Source organism: Schistocerca nitens, chromosome 8 (assembly GCF_023898315.1).
Source record: "Schistocerca nitens isolate TAMUIC-IGC-003100 chromosome 8, iqSchNite1.1, whole genome shotgun sequence".
NCBI lineage: Eukaryota > Metazoa > Arthropoda > Insecta > Orthoptera > Acrididae > Schistocerca > Schistocerca nitens.
In genome coordinates this window covers 629491319-629506585 of record NC_064621.1, presented here as the reverse complement: position 1 = coordinate 629506585, position 15267 = coordinate 629491319, and positions in this window count along the sequence as shown.

The window sequence follows — 15267 nt, the reverse complement described above, 5'->3', positions numbered from 1 at the left end:
GTCAGCAACTGGAAGCAATTAATACCATAAATTATCTGGGAGTCGCATTAGGAGTGATTTAAAATGGAATGACCATATAAATTTGATCGTCGGTAAAGCAGATGCCAGACTGAGATTCATTGGAAGAATCCTAAGGAAATGCAATCCGAAAACAAAGGAAGCAGGTTACAGAACGCTTGTTTGCCCACTGCTTGAATACTGCTCAGCAGTGTGGGATCCGTGCCGGATAGGGTTGATAGAAGAGATAGAGAAGATCCAACGGAGAGCAGCGCGCTTCGTTACACGATCATTTAGTAATCGCGAAAGCGTTACGGAGATGATGGATAAACTCCAGTGGAAGATTCTGCAGGAGAGACGCTCAGTAGCTCGGTACGGGCTTTTGTTGAAGTTTCGAGAACATACCTTCACCGAGGAGTCAATCAGTACGTCCGCAGCTCGTGGTCGTGCGGTAGCGTTCTCGCTTCCGACGCCCGGGTTCCCGGGTTCGATGCCCGGTGGGGTCAGGGATTTTCTCTGCCTCGTGATGACTTGATGTTCTGTGCTGTCCTTAAGTTAGTTAGGTTTAAGTAGTTCTACGTTCTAGGGGACTGATGACCACAGATGTTAAGTCCCATAGTGCTCAGAGCCATTTGAACCATTTGAACCATTTTGAGTCAAGCAGTATATAGCTCCCTCCTACGTATATCTTGCGAAGAGACCATGAGCATAAAATTAGAGAGATTAGAGCCCACACATAGGCTTATCGACAATCCTTCTTTCCACGAACAATATGAGACTGGAATAGAAGGGAGAATCAATAGAGGTACTTAAGGTACCCTCCGCCACGTACCGTCGGGTGGGTTGCGGAGCATGGATGTAGATGTATAAAGAGCATATCAGTACAAAAATATTCGCTAAAGCGCCAAAAAAGCTGGTATAGGTATGCGTATTCAAATACAGAGATATCTATACAGACCGAATACAGCACTGCGGTCGGCAACGAATATATAAGACAACAAGTGTCTGTCGCAGTTGCTAGATGGATTACTGCAGCTACAATGGCCGGTTATCAAGATTTAAGTGAGGCTGAACGTGGTGTTATAGACGGCGCACGAGCGATGGGACAGACCATCTCCGAGGTAGCGATGAAGTGGGGGTTTTCCCGTACGACCATTCCACGAGTGTACCGTGAATATCAGGAATCTGGTCAAACATCAAATCTCCAACATCACTGCTGCCGGAAAAAGATCCTGCAAGAACTGAACGAACGACGACTGAAGATAAGCGTTCAGCGTGACAGAAGTGCAAACCTTCCGCAAATTGCTGAAGATTTCGATACTGGACCATCAAATGTCAAGGTGCGAACCAATCAACGAATCATCGATATGGGCTTTCGAAGCCGAAGACCCACTCGTGTACTCTTGATGACTGCACGACACATAGCTGTAAGCCTCGCCTGGGCCCGCCAACACCGACATGGGGCTGTTGATGACTGGAAACATGTTGCCTGGTCGGACGGGTCTCTTTTCAAACTGTGTCGAGCGGATGGACGTGTATTAGTATGGAGTCAACCTGCGTGTCATCAGTGGACTGTACAAGCTGGTGGAGGCTTTGTAATGGTGTCGGGCGTGTGCAGTTGGAGTGATACGGGACCCCTGTTACGTATAGATACGTCTCCGACAGGTGACACATACGTAAGCGTCCTGTCTGATCACCTACATCCATTCATGTCCATTGTGTATTCCTACGGACTTGGGCAATTCCCGCAAGACAATGCTGCATCCCACACGTCCAGAATTGCTACAGAGTGGCTCCAGGAACACTGTTCTGAGTTTAAAGGAGTTTAGACACTTCCGCTGGCCGCCAAACTCTCCAGACACGAACGTTATTGGGCATAACTGGAATGCCTTGCAACGTATTTCCCAAAAGGCACCTCCACCCTTTCGTCCTCTTATGGATATGGGAGCGAAAGGCTATTTACAATTTGTACAGAAACCAGATGGCAGTTATAAGAGTCGAGGGACATGAAAGGGAAGCAGTGGTTGGGAAGGGAGTAAGAGAGGGTTGTAGCCTCTCCCCGATGTTATTCAATCTGTATATTGAGCAAGCAGTAAAGGAAACAAAAGAAAAATTCGGAGTAGGTATTAAAATCCATGGAGAAGAAATAAAAACTTTGAAGTTCGCCGATGACATTGTAATTCTGTCAGAGACAGCAAAGGACTTGGAAGGGCAGTTGAACGGAATGGATGGTGTCTTGAAGGGAGGATATAAGATGAACATCAACAAAAGCAAAACGAGGATAATGGAATGTAGTCAAATTAAATCAGGTGATGCTGAGGGGATTAGATTAGGAAATGAGACACTTAAAGTAGTAAAGGAGTTTTGCTATTTGGGGAGCAAAATAACTGATGATGGTCGAAGTAGAGAGGATATAAAATGTAGACTGGCAATGGCAAGGAAAGCGTTTCTGAAGAAGAGAAATTTGTTAACATCGAGTATAGATTTAAGTGTCAGGAAGTCATTTCTGAAAGTATTTGTATGGAGTGTAGCCATGTATGGAAGTGAAACATGGACGGTAAATAGTTTGGACAAGAAGAGAATAGAAGCTTTCGAAATGTGGTGCTACAGAAGAATGCTGAAGATTAGATGGGTAGATCACATAACTAATGAGGAGGTACTGAATAGGATTGGGGAGAAGAGGAGTTTGTGGCACAACTTGACCAGAAGAAGGGATCGGTTGGTAGGACATGTTCTGAGGCATCAAGGGATCACCAATTTAGTATTGGAGGGCTGCGTGGAGGGTAAAAATCGTAGGGGGAGACCAAGAGATGAATACACTAAGCAGATTCAGAAGGATGTAGGTTACAGTAGGTACTGGGAGATGAAGAAGCTTGCACAGGATAGAGTAGCATGGAGAGCTGCATCAAACCAGCCTCAGGACTGAAGACCACAACAACAACATGGATATGTGGAAGGCTCTGCAGGATTTATAGTGTCAGTTGCCTCAAGCACTATTTCAGACATTAGTCTAATCCATGCCACGTCATTTGGGGAGGGGGAGGGGTTTGAGGGCTACACGATATTAGGCAGGTGTACCAGTTTCTTATGCTCTGCAGTATACTATATATATTGATTGTAAGGAAAACATATTTGCTTAGTGAATATGCTATACGTTATAACTGGAGCATGTTCAGTGGTATATGGCACATTTAACGTGAAACTTGCCTCTTCGGAAACTGAAAACACATGTTTTAACATTTTCAACTTGCTGTCATTCTTACCACGTTGACAAATATACGGTTCATATTCGCGTGTTGTTGCCTATGTTCAGTTGTAGGATTGTATGAAAATGTACGTGATCCGCAGTGACTTTTGTCAGATCCAAGAGGTTCATTACTAGCTTGTTCCCTATGCCACGCACAGTTGGCGTCTGGCTCCGGTAGAGTGTGCAGATTTCGTATTCCGATTCGCTACTCTCTGAAAAGTCTCATTAGCACTCCGACGCCCTTGACACAGGCCACGTGCATGGAAACCATAACAGTGTGGCTTGATCGAATATTGTATGGTTTCCGATATCGGTTCGTTTCATTTTCAAGACACAATAACGAGTTATAAAAAAGAAATCACGTCTCCCATTTCAGTGCCGACGTAGATTCAAGCGGCCCTACGAATGAGACGGACTTTCAACAGTTAAGAAGTTTTGACTGACCTGTACGTCACAAAAGTGGGTTGAAGGGCAACTTATGTACACACATTTGATGGCATAGCTTGAAGGCATATGTATATGAGAGCGAGTTGACATCTGGAGCTGTTACATTACAGTGGTAGAAGAGATTCTGCACCGGAAGGAGCATTCAGACGGAATTTTGATATCTATCAAAGCCTTCTTTTACTATTTATACAGTTTAATTAAAGTCTTCAGTACACAATGTGAGGAGAGTCGTAGGGAACTTTGCAACAGGTCCTTTCTTTCCAAATTGCCAGACGTAACTACATGCTAAGGTGAAGTTCTCCTAAATTCGAAGCCTTTTCTAGGCATAGTTCTCTTGAAGGAAGTATGTCCTTGCGTTCCTGCGAACTTTGAACGGAAAGAGACAGCTGTCGGTCCTCCACTTACAGCTTAATACACTGAAGAGCCAAAGAAACTGGTACACCTGTCTAATATCGTGTAGAACCCCCGCGGGAACGCAGAAGTGCCGCAACACGGCTTGGCATGTACTACACTAATGCCTGGGAAACTGATACCATCAGCTCTGCAGGGCTGTGCATAAAACCAAAAGAGTACGACAAGGTGGAGATCTCTTCTGAACAGCACGTTGCAAGGCATCCCACGTATGTTCAATAATGTTCATGTCTGGGGAGTTTGGTGGCCATGCGGAAGTGTTTAAACTCAGAAGAGTGTTCCTGGAACCACTCTGTAGCAATTCTGGACGTATGGTGAGTCGCATTGTCCTCCTGGAATTGCTCAAGTCCGTCAGAATGCACAATGGACATGAATGGATGCAGGTGATCAGACAGGATTCTTACGTACGTGTCATCTGTCAGAGACGTATCTAGACGTATCAGGGGTCCCATATCACTCCAAACGCACACACCCCACACCATTACAGAGCCTCCACCAGCTTGAACAGTCCCCTGCTGACGTGAAGGGTCCATGTATTCATGAGGTTGTCTCCATACCCGTACGCGTTCATCCGCTCAACAAAATTTGAAAGAGACTCGTCCGACCAGGCAACATGTTTCCAGTTATCAACAGCCAGATGTCAGCGTTGACAGGTCCAGGTGAGGCGTAAAGCTTTGAGTCGTGCATCCGTCGAGGATACACGACAGGGATTTCGCGTCCAAAAGCCCACATCGATGATGTTGCGTTGAATGGTTCGCATGCTGACACTTGTTGATGGCCCAGCATTCAAATCTGCAGCAATTTGCGGAAGGGTTGCAACTGTCTCACGTTGATCGCCTGTCTTCAGTCGTCGTTGGTCCCGTTTTCGCCGTTTTTTTTTTCGGCCGTAGTGACGTCGAAGATTTGGTGTTTTACCGAATTCCTGATATTCACGGTACACTCGCGAAATCGTCGTAAGTGAAAATCCCCACTTCGTCACTACCTCGGAGATGCTGTGTCCCATCGCTCGTGCGGGGACTATAAAACCACGTTCAAATTCACTTAAATCTTGATAACCTGCCATTGTAGCTGCAGTAACCGATCCAACAACTGCCCCAGTCACTTGTTGTCTCGTATAGGTGTTGCCGACCACAGCGCAGTATTCTGCCTGAGTAGATATCTCCGTATTTGAAGACGCATGCCTGTACCAGTTTCTTTGGCGCGTCAATGTATGTATCCTACATAACAGTATATTCGGCAGTTTTCATATACAGAACTCACTATTAGAAGTGAACAAAGTGCAATGTGACAGAAAAATATGATACCTAATTCGCGGAAGTGACGGAAGTATATATTTACTATTTCATAAATTATGTCATATATGCATACGAGGTATGCAAAAAAAAAAAAAATCCGGAACATTCATAATTTCGCGCCAATGGTGTGTTGGAGCAAAATGCGGTTGGCAACCCTGCACACACCGCCGATTAACGTGTAACTGTAGGAAGTTTCGACGTTGTGTATCTGTTACGTATTGTTCTGTGCTGTATTGAGTAGAACGTTGTGTCGCATCGTTTGCGAATTTCGAGATGGCAGAGTTAGAAGAGCAACACGTCTGCATTAAATATTGCCTGAAACTCAAGAAAACCTTTGCAGAGACACACAAAATGACGCAAAAAATCTACGGTGATAAAGAGTGCTTAAGCTGTACTCGGTGTTACGAACAGGTCACAAGATCTAAATACGGCCTTAAGATGACGCTCGTTCAGAACTCCTTCGACGTCTCCCAACGACGCTCATGTCAGGAATGTCAACACAATTGTGCGTGCCAGACGAAGACTGAGTATCTGACAGAGTGTAGAAGAATGTGGCATTTCAGTTGGATCATTTCATGACATCCTGACACAGCATCCTGGAATGCATCGTGATGCCGTCAAGCTCGTCCCACGACTCATGAGTCAGAACCAGAAAGACCTTGGTGTAGCAATCTGCGAAGAGCTTTTGGATCGCGAAAATGAGAACTAGATGTTCCTGTAGATGACCTGTAGATTAAAACTGAAGAAACTGCAAAAAGGTGGGAATTTAAGGAGATCGGACCTGGATAAACTGAAAGAACCAGAGGTTGTACAGAGTTTCAGGGAGAGCATAAGGGAACAATTGACAGCAATGGGGGAAAGAAATACAGTAGAAGAAGAATGGGTAGCTTTGAGGGATGAAGTAGTGAAGGCAGCAGAGGATTAAATAGGTAAAAAGACGAGGGCTAGTACAAATCCTTGGGTAACAGAAGAAATATTGAATTTAATTGATGAAAGGAGAAAATATAAAAATGCAGTAAATGAAGCAGGCAAAAAGGAATACAAACGTCTCAAAAATGAGTACGACAGGAAGTGCAAAATGGCTATGCAGGGATGGCTAGAGGACAAATGTAAGGATGTAGAGGCTTATCTTACTAGGGGTAAGATAGATACTGCCTACAGGAAAATTAAAGAGACCTTTGGAGATAAGAGAACCACTTGTACGAATATCAAGAGCTCAGATGGAAACCCAGTTCTAAGCAAAGAAGGGAAAGCAGAAAGGTGGAATGAGTATATAGAGGGTCTATACAAGGGCGATGTACTTGAGGACAATATTATGGAAATGGAAGAGGATGTAGATGAAGATGTTATGGGAGATACGATACTGCGTGAAGAGTTTGACAGAGCACTGAAAGACCTGAATCGAAACAAGGCCCCTGGAGTAGACAACATTCCATTGGAACTACTGGCGGCCTTGGGAGAGCCAGTCCTGACAAAACTCTACCATCTGGTGAGCAAGATGTATGAAACAGGCGAAATACCCACAGACTTCAAGAAGAATATAATAATTCCAATCCCAAAGAAAGCAGGTGTTGACAGACGTGAAAATTACCGAACTATCAGTTTAATAAGCCACGGCTGCAAAATACTAACGCGAATTCTTTACAAACGAATGGAAAAACTAGTAGAAGCCGACCTCGGGGAAGATCAGTTTGGATTCCGTAGAAATGTTGGAACACGTGAGGCAATACTGACCCTACGACTTTTCTTAGAAGAAAGATTAAGGAAAGACAAACCTACGTTTCTAGCATTTGTAGACTTAGAGAAAGCTTTTGACAATGTTAACTGGAATACTCTCTTTCAAATTCTGAAGGTGGCAGGGGTAAAATACAGGGAGCGAAAGGCTATTTACAATTTGTACAGAAAGCAGATGGCAGTTATAAGAGTCGAGGGACATGAAAGGGAAGCAGTGGTTGGGAAGGGAGTAAGACGGGGTTGTAGCCTCTCCCCGATGTTATTCAATCTGTATATTGACAAGCAGTAAAGGAAACAAAAGAAAAATTCGGAGTAGGTATTAAAATCCATGGAGAAGAAATAAAAACTTTGAGGTTTGCCGATGACATTGTAATTCTGTCAGAGACAGCAAAGGACTTGGAAGAGTAGTTGAACGGAATGGATGGTGTCTTGAAGGGAGGATATAAGATGAACTACATCAAAAGCAAAACGAGGATAATGGAATGTAGTCGAATTAAGTCGGGTGATGTTGAGGGTATTAGATTAGGAAATGAGACACTTAAAGTAGTAAAGGAGTTTTGCTATTTGGGGAGCAAAATAACTGATGATGGTCGAAGTAGAGAGGATATAAAATGTAGACTGGCAATGGCAAGGAAGGAGTTTCTGAAGAAGAGAAATTTGTTAACATCGAGTATAGATTTAAGTGTCAGGAAGTCATTTTTGAAAGTATTTGTATGGAGTGTAGCCATGTATGGAAGTGAAACATGGACGGTAAATAGTTTGGACAAGAAGAGAATAGAAGCTTTCGAAATGTGGTGCTACAGAAGAATGCTGAAGATAAGGTGGGTAGATCACGTAACTAATGAGGAGGTACTGAATAGGATTGGGGAGAAGAGGAGTTTGTGGCACAACTTGACCAGAAGAAGGGATCGGTTGGTAGGACATGTTCTGAGGCATCAAGGGATCACCAATTTAGTATTGGAGGGCAGCGTGGAGGGTAAGAATCGTAGGGGGAGACCAAGAGATGAATAGACTAAGCAGATTCAGAAGGATGTAGGTTGCAGTAGGCACTGGGAGATGAAGAAGCTTGCACAGGATAGAGTAGCATGGAGAGCTGCATCAAACCAGTCTTAGGACTGAAGACCACAACAACAACAACATGTTCCTTATGCGAATCATAACTTACGATGAGACCTGGGTCTACGGTTGTGATCTTGAGATTAAGGTTCAATCTTAACAATGGGGTGTGAAAGTTTCTTCAAGACCAAGAAAAGCTAGTCAGGTCAGTTCAAATGTCAAAGCCATGTTGATATTTTCCTTTGGCTTTGAAGGATTAGATTATTTCGTTACCACAGGGAGAAACTATTACTCGGTGGTTCTATCGGGACGTGTTGCGACGCGTGCGTGAAAATACGACATGGAAATGGCGGGAAATATAGCGAGATAATTCACGGGCCTTGTATGGCGATAACGCACCCACACGTTCATCCTTGTTAGTGAGTGAGTGTTACACAAAAAACGAAATCGCTGTGCTGCCTCATCCTCCATGGTCTTCAGACCTGGTCCCTGTGGACTTTTTTTTTATTTCCAAAATTGAAAACCCTGTTGAAAAGACGAAGATTTCCAAAGATAGACGAAAACGGCGTTTGGACTAGTGTAATAATCGTGGAGGAAAGTATTTCGAAGAAGACCATGCACAATAAGTAAAAGGTACAACATATGGTGTCTGTGACTCAGTATGAATTGCAGACATTGTCTACATGTGGGCGTTGGTTTAAATCAATGGGAGAAGTTGAAAACGTGTGCTGGACCGGATTCAAACCAGTGTGTGCTGCTTGCTAGGCAAATGCTCTGACCACTGAGCCATACGGAGACAGTATTCATCGCATCTGCACGGACTATCCTAGCACGCCTTCTGTCAGACCCAAATTCTCAATTTATCTAGAAACTACTAATGCAGTGCGCTTTGCTTACTATTCTCATTACTTGCGGCATTTCACCGATTCCCGTAAAAGTTCGAGCCTGGTGTGCATTCACACTCAAGAGATCATTAGTCATCCTCACCTGAATTGTATACTGTATATGTGGTGTCTGTCTTGCCAGACATGTAAAATTTTTCTGCGAATTATCGTAGGCAAGCGGAGAGCGAGAAGTTGACAAATCGTGTCTCAAACTGGGCGTCGTGATATCTGGTTTTGCGGAAAAAAAAAAAAAATTAGTTACTTGTAAGTAAGAAGGACAACAACATGTAATCAAGAAATTAAATGAAAGAATGCTATTGCAAAAGAAATGTTTCAGAGAAGGGACATTTTTGGTGGTCCATTAAATAAACAATTTTGGAAAAGATTGGTGAAGTGTTATGTACGGGGTGTAGCTCTGTGCGGTGGCTAAACATGAACACTGCAGCAGGGAGTGGCTTTTGAAATGTGGATATGCAGAAGAATTGAAGGCCTGCAGTGGAAAGTAGAATAATGCGTGAGGTTGGGTTATAAACGTTCAACGAAAAGAGACAGATACTGGAAACAAAGAAAAGAAATTTTCTGGGACACTGGATGAAGAGAGACCTCGTAATGCGTGGCACATAGAAGGCTCGGTGACCGGAAACAAGGCCACAGGGAGAAGAGGAAAATACCAGGTAACTGTCCGCATGAAGATGAACGCATCATTATTAGCTAATAAAAGGATGCCGTGAGACCAAAACGACTGGAGAATGCTGAACGCGAAGTGATGGACGAGCCTAATGGCCAGAGCACATTATCGTAAAAGAAAATTTTTTCACGAAGTCAGACAGGCGTATTGTCTGTTGCGCTCAATACGCGGAAATGGAGTGCCTGGCGTCACTCAAACTGAGACAATATGGCGTTAATGAAACCGCTAACAGGCAAAATCGAAATTTAGAACTTCCATTCTTACGTCAGACATATTGAATACAGAGAGATAACAATAAAATAATTGATTTATGTGAACACGTAACATAATAATTTTTGACAAGAAAATGAACTATAGCAGAGACTAGCTTTTAATGGAATAGAACAGTGCGAAAATGTAACAATTAGAACGCCTGCCTGCGAGTGCAAAGTTGCGGAACTGCCGCCACAGAAGTCGTCTTTGTCATAAAATGTAAACAATTCTCTCTCAAACCACACAATAAAAACTTAAATTTTAATTTCTGGTGGAGCATTTTGAACTGTTCACAGCTGTGTAGCGACATAGTTCTTCTTTAGTATCATAAGATTTATGCCCAATATCGCTTACTGTTCACTAAACAGGTGAAACTTTAATTTACGGTGGCATCACTGATTCCTCCATTTTCCAAACTTTTTTCTGAAAACCTCATCTAAGAACAACCAGCGAGAAGGTAGGGAGGGAGGAGATTCGCCAATACACGACACTAAGAAGGCGTCGCGAAACTATGTGAGCTCTAAAGACAATCCCAGTATTGTGGTCAGGCAGCGAGTGAAAGATCTGAATTAATGCTTCGATAAAGAAAAATTCTTTTTTTATATACAATGACTTTATTATCCGTCTCTCTGTTCGTCTGTGAAGACCCTTTTTCTCAGGGACTGACGAAGTTAGGAAGTTGAAATCTATGTTAAACAATAACGCCTGCGGTTCCTTGGCGATGTGAAAAAAATGTAAGCTTCCAGCTCAATGCAATCAAAAGGTACGATCGACCCCTTTTTCTCAAGAACAGGTGTGTCAAAAACTAAGGTTTACGATATATAGGTGGTGAAAAAGAGTGGAGACTTCTACGACAGTGTAATCATTAGATATGGCTATACGGCCATCTACGTTGCATATTTCAATACTCGCAAACTCATTCGTCAAAACCTGTACATGAAAAATCCATATACATATCTAAGATTGTACGGAACACTTAGAGCGATAATCCGACTCGAATTTGTCCTTTTTCTGATTAGTTAACTCCGCCACGTTATCTTTATATTTACTGCAGACCCACATTTGCTTATTCATAACTTTTTGAGCAGAATTTATCATGACTGCTGCCTCTTTTTCTAATTTCAGCTCCACTTACTTGTTAACTTCATCTGAGAAGTTTAGCGTTGTCTTGCACAATTACGCCAAGTGTGTCTCACTTAGTACCAAAGTGACCTGAAATAGGTTAAATATTTTAAGTTTTACTGTTTCATAAGTACACGGTATAGACAACAGTTAATCATGACGGATGGAGCAATCGTCATTATAAAGAATTACTAGGGGTACCGAGATGCTACAAACGATGGTTCTTGTAGCTTTCGCTGTGGGACCGAGAGCTAATGCAGAAGTCTATTTTTGGGCGTAGGGCCATTCATACTGTTTTCAAGCGTATTATGGTGAAAATGCCAGTAGAGGATGGAGTTGGGATGATGAATGGGCGCCGAGGTAGCCTCTTTTAACGATGTACGATGTTAATTTTATACAGGGTGTAATCCCTGACACAGTACTCGTTAAAGCCTGTGCTATGGTAAGTGAGCGGGATTCACCTTATGAGAAAGGATTTTTATGTAGATATCGACCGCGTGTACCTCAATGGTGGCAAATAAGACTTCCATCCACTCTGTAATGACAATGATCCTTCAAGTAAGTTCGAAATGCAATTACACGTCAGGATGGACCAAAAGTACCCAGAAGATACTACCAATTTGATAATAATACGGTCGCGAACCTAATTAGGCATTAACTGAGTTTCTTCCCTTTACAAGTTAGTATACGAGGTGCGGCTAGAAAAAAACCGGACTGATGCTGGAAAAAATATTTATTTACAATTATTTACAATTTCATGTTATCTCCTTCAATGTACTCTCCTCCTCGGTCTCTACACCGCTCCATACGAATTTTCCACTGTTCATAGCAATGCTGCAGATCATTTTCGGTAAGTCCATACATTACTTCCGTCGCTTTTTCTTTTACTGCTTCAACAGTCTCAAATCTAGTTCCTTTCAAAGCTGACTTGACTTTAGGGAAAAGAAAAAAGTCACAGGGGGCCAAATCAGGTGAGTAGGGTGGATGATCTAAGATGGGAATGTTGTGTTTTGCCAAAAACGTCTTCACTGACAACGCACTGTGAGCTGGGGCATTGTCTTGGTGAAGGATCCATGACTTTTTTCTCCACAAATCGTTCCGTTTTCTCCGTACTCGCTCACGTAGGGTAGCCAGGACGCTAATGTAGTAATGCTGATTCACTGTTTGTCCCTCTGGTACCCAATCAATGTGCACAATCCCTTTGATGTCAAAAAAAAAAAATCATCATTGCCTTGAATTTCCATTTTGACATTCGTGCTTTTTTTTGTCGTGGAGAACCAGGAGTTTTCCAATGCATCGACCGGCGTTTAGTTTCGGGATCGTAAGTAAAAAACCACGATTCATCGCAAGTAATAACATTTTGTAAGAAGGTGGGATCACTTTCAATGTTTTCCAAGATGTCAGAACAAATCATTCTTCGGCGTTCCTTCTCTTCAATTGTGAGACACTTTGGAACCATTTTTGAACACACTCTGTTCATGTTGAAACTTTCATGAAGAATCTGCCTAACACTTTCCTTGTCAACTCCTGTTAACTCAGACACTGCTCTGATTGTTAAACGGCGATCTTGTCGAACAAGTTTACCGATTTTTTCAATGTTTGCATCAGTTTTTGCTGACAATGGTCTGCCAGTGCGAGTGTCATCACTGGTGTCTTCGCGGCCATCTTTAAATCGTTTAAACCACTCAAACACTTGTGTTCGCGATAAACAATCATCGCCGTACACTTGTTGTAACATTACAAACGTTTCACTTGCAGATTTTCCTAGTTTGAAACAAAATTTGATGTTAACACGCTGTTCTTTCTGTGCACTCAACATTTTCCGACGCACAGACAAAACGTCAACTACTTAAAACAGACGCCACGGGCAGACTGAGTGCAGGAGGCAGATGAAACTCGAGCAGTAGGCGGAGCGAGAGTCACGTGACAGGCCACGCGACTTTCAGCCTTATTGCATTCGTTTTATTGTTTCACCAGTACTAGTCCGGTTTTTTTCTAGCCACACCTCGTATATTCATGCAAAACAACAAGTTGTAACACTGCATAATATAGTAGAATTTTAGAACCAGAAAATCTATTGAACTGATAGTTTCACGTACTGTTCTGATATGTAAAACCATGAATACATAACACTACAGTATAATGTATACTATAAAACTTTATACTGTCTATTAATGTGATTAAAATCGGGCATAGGTTACCCTAGAAATGGCACTTACGTGCCACATACAAAATGTCAATTTTGATAAAGATAAAACACTGATAAATTTTGACTTTTATATTGACTTTAATTTTTGCTGGTCAAACCAATTTATAACACTTCAGAAATCAAATGAATGAGGGGGGGGACCCTGAAACTGTTACGATCGCTGTATTTAAAAAAATGATTACTGAGTTTATTATGCGTTCAAGATTTCCAGTATATAAGTTACCACGCTTTTCATCTTATTTACTGCTCATTTAAATGCCTTTAAATCTGTCTCGAAATAATAAACTTCATTACCATATCAATACTAAAGTTATCTTTCAACTTCGTTAGACCTTCGTTATTCATTTACTGGTTCATTAATATAACATTTCTTTAAACACCATTCTAACATAGCTAGTTCTGCAAATAATTATTATTAACACAATTTTTAATTTTCATTTCGGGATACTCGGATTGCACAACATTTGTAAAGGACCCTGTCTAGGTTAGTTGTGAGGATAATTAAATGATGGAATAGTTCTGGTAAAATATAGGTTATTATTGCACCAAACAAACACAGTTCACTCTCTGATCCATATGAACACAGTACTAAAAGTTTCAACCTGCTAGTATGGATGCGGCGGTTGGCGAGCGGCAAGACGGCGAGGCACAGAGCACACATACAACCACAGCTATGGCTCTTGACGTATCGGCACTTAAATTCTTCTTAGGGTCGCAATACTTTTCCATTTAGTGCCTATGGAATTTTGCCATGCTGTATGGGCGTTGGAACGGCATACCGGAGGCTCAGTGAAGCTATGTCTTCCAGGAGAGCCTCCTCGCTCCGGAAGGTGTTGCTCAAACCAGTGCCAAACTCCAACTACTGCTGAGCCCGTTGTGCCGTGCAGTGCGCGCGTGCATTTTCCCGCGCTCGCCTGCCATCCACCTTTTACCGCTCCCTGACAGACCGGGTATTCACCCGAGGTTTTGCATTCTACATATCCTAACACATTGCCTACGTATGGACCAGACGCACAGTTACAATTTTAAACCTCTTACAACTGTCACAACATTTGTTACATTTCAATTCTATCACAATATTACTTGACATTTGACATAATCATTAATATCCACATTGAAACTTGTTTACAGTTTTCTTAACACAATGGCATGAAACAAAAAAAAATTTTAATCAGAACATCAATTACACAAGTTTATCGAAAAGTCTTATGGGAAGAATTATTTATATGTACAATATTACAGAGTCGTTGTTGTTACAAGGGCTTAAGAAAAATGTCGGCACAAACTGCAGGACATATTCCTCACACGTAGACAAGGAAATTATGTTACATGAACATGGGTCTAGAAACGGTTTGTTTCCATGTCACAACTGATTTTCTCCAAGTCATCTATATCTACATGGTTACTCTTCAATTCACACTTAAGTGCCTGTCAAAGGGTTCGTCGAACCATTTTCATGCTACTTCTCTACCATTCCCCTCTCGAATGGCGCGTGGGGAAAAGGAACACCCAAATCTTTCCGTTCGAGCTCTGATTTCTGTTATTTTATTATGGTGATCATTTCTCCCTACTTTGCTGGGTGTCAACAAAATATTTTCGAATTCCGAAGAGGAAGCTAGCGATTGAAATTTTCTTAAATAGATCTCGCCGCAAAGAAAACCGCCTTTGTTTCAGTGACTGCCACCCCAACTTGCGTATCATATCAGTACACTCTCACCCCTATTGCGCGATAACAAGAAACGAGCTACTCTTCTTTGCACCTTTTCGATTTCCTCCGTCAATCCTAACCTGGTAAGGATCCCATATCGCGCAGCAGTATTCCAGCAGAGGACGGACAAGTGTAATGTAGGCTGTCTCTTTCGCGGGTTTTTCGCATCTTCTAAGTGTTCTGCCAACAAAGCGCAGTCTTTTGTTTCGCATTCCCC